Source organism: Fukomys damarensis, unplaced genomic scaffold (genome assembly GCF_012274545.1).
Source record: "Fukomys damarensis isolate Sample0158 unplaced genomic scaffold, DMR_v1.0_HiC HiC_scaffold_16, whole genome shotgun sequence".
Taxonomy (NCBI): Eukaryota; Metazoa; Chordata; class Mammalia; order Rodentia; family Bathyergidae; genus Fukomys; species Fukomys damarensis.
In genome coordinates, this window is record NW_022900928.1 from 19,827,202 (window position 1) to 19,829,936 (window position 2,735).

General features: G+C 41.8%; 1 long non-coding RNA gene across 1 annotated transcript in view; it reads right to left on the reverse strand.

Moving 5' to 3' along the window:
• LOC117286313 overlaps positions 1-2,735 on the reverse strand; it is a 23,780-nt gene that overhangs the window by 11,491 nt on the left and 9,554 nt on the right. The gene's annotated exons all lie outside the window — the stretch shown is intronic.

Sequence of the window (2,735 nt, forward strand, 5' to 3'; positions counted from 1 at the left end):
ATATAATAGAGAGAGAGATATATATAAATTTTTTTGTACTGGGGATCGAACTCAGGACCTTGTGCTTGTGAGGCAGGCATGGTGCCACTGAGCTAAATCCCCGGCCCTACATTTTTATATTTTGAGATAGAATCTTGCTAAATTGTTCTAATCAGACTCAAACTTGTGATCTTTCTTCTTCAGGCTCCCAGAGAGCTGGGATTACAGGAATATACCACCAAACCTGGATAAGGGCAGGATTCTTCAATGGTCCAGGAAATAGCAGCACTCAGAGAAATGGTCCAGAGGGTCAAGCTGAAAGCCTGAATGATTTGGACCCTTGTCCAGCCGTGTCTCCACTCAGCACAAATGAAAAGGCATCAAAGCTGTCTGTGTTTTTTGGCACACAAGCGATGTCAATGCAGAGAGCATGTCCTGGATGGAACCCAGGCCTGTACCCGTACAGTCTGAGGACAGACCTCACTGCAGTGCTGGTATTGAAGGTGCCAGCCCCTGCTGCCCTACATCCTTGGCCTCCCAGGGACTGATCCCACCGGCCTCCCGTTGGCCTGGTCTGGCAGTTCCTAACACTGGGACTGAAGAATTAGTTCTAAATGCAGACTCAGGACACCACATTCCGAGCTATTTTTAGGACATCTTTATTCTCTGGCTCTCTGAAAAAGCAGTTCTTCTTTTTCTTTTTCTGAACTGCTTCTCTTCCCACTTTAGATTGAGCACTCCTGGATGGCAAAGCTGGAGGTGTCCAGGTCCTGCCCTCAGCCATGGAGAGGGTGTGGTTACACTAAATCCCTCTGTAAAGAGGTGAAACTGGATTTGATATCAAATTAAAGGTACATCACGTTTGGTATGTATATCAATGTTACAGACATTTTAAATTATTTTCGCTTTAATTCTTTTAGTCCAGTTATGAAGGTACCAAAAATTTTTAAAACTTTAGAAAATACAATACAAATAATTTGTACTTTAGCATATAATTTTTATTGCCTCTGTTCTAATGCTCACAAGTTTACTGTTATTACAGTTCAATATATTGTTTATGAATACAGTACAGAATTGAAAAGAAATTTTAAAAAAATTGGGGGGGAGCTGGGGATTTAGCTCAGTGGTTCCACCTAGTGCAAGGACCCGAGTTCAATCCCCTGTACCAAAAAAAAAAGTTTTTTTTGAACCAAACTTGGGTCCTTGCACTTAAGAGGCAGGCAGCAGCACCACTGAGCTAAATATCTGGCCCCAGAATTTTAAAAGTAAGCTCTCATTTTTCTTTTGTGCAATTCCCATCCAATGGGCATGATGACTTCTACATGGAAAGACGTTTATAAATAAAACACAATTTCTTTAATAGATATAAGTTTACTTAGAATCCTTATTTCACCTTTTTATTTTAGTTTTAGTAATTTAATATTTCATGGAATGAATTTTTTTACTGACATTAAACTCATGTAATAGTCAATATTTTGAAATATAAAATTCAGTACATTCAAAAAAATTGTGCAATCCAGTTTGTAATAGCTAAAGCTTGGAAACAGCCCAAGTGCCCATCAACTGGAGACTGGACAAAGAAGATGTATTTAAAAAAAAAAAAATGGAGTACTACTCAGCCATAAAGAATGAGAAACTAGGAGCCATACCTGCTCCAGACCCAGCTGCCACTGCTCAAGCGCCGAGAAGGTAGCCTGGGCCCCGATCCACTGCGGGAAGGAGAGCCACACCTGCTCCCAACCCAGCCGCCATCGCTCAAGCTCCAGGAAGATAGCCGCGCGGGCCCCCTGAACCCCCATAAGCCCCCCACCTCGCACTCTCAGCCCTCCTGACTGTGCCAGTCTTTGGATCCACTCTGCAGAGGCAGAGGTGGTCATCAAGGGTATTTTTCTGAGTTCCCAACTTTGAACATCTTTAAAGAAAGGGTGTGGGAAACCTGTAATAGAACGTTGTGGAGTTCAACCATTCAGAAGGTTGGGGAACTCAATCTGGGCCTTGCAGCCTGAGGTCAGTCAGCGTCATGGGGTTCAGCCATCAGCTAACTGAGATCAGGGGTCTTGCATCCTTGCTCTGTCCGAGCCATTAAATGGTAAATACACTATATTGAAATTTTGTTCATGGCAGCCATGTTCTGGACTGCTTCTTGATTTCAATTTAATTCAAATGATTTAAGAGTGATAGACTAGTGACTACCACCGGTGATCAGTGTCAAAGTTGTGCTTGATCTTAATGTGTTGCTGATTGTACCAATTGGGATAATGCATTGCAGTTGATTTGATGAACTGTTTTCTCTGATGTTATGAAGATGAGAATGTCTTTGGGTCATTAGAGACACAGAAGCTAGGGCGCAACTATATCAGGAAGATTTCCAGAGATTAAACCAAGGACAGTCCGACAACAAAAATTAAAATGAGAAAACACTTAAGCAAGACACAAGGACAGACTTCCAGTTCACCAATGGCAAGCAGTAGGGCAAATGAGGACAAAAAGGCTGATAATGAACCACCAGGACACCCTGAACTCAAAGCACAGGAAGTAACAAAACAGATCAATCAGGCTCTAGAAAAATTCAAAACAGAAATAATCTAGAAAAACAAAACAGAAATAATTTCCCAGATGACCATCGAGATAGTGAGCAAAATGGAAGTCACGATTCGAGACTCTAGAGCAGAAACTGACAAAAAAATAGATGTGCTCAGGACCATGATAGAAGCCATGAAGGCCCCGCACATGAAAGAAATGGAAAAAATAAACGC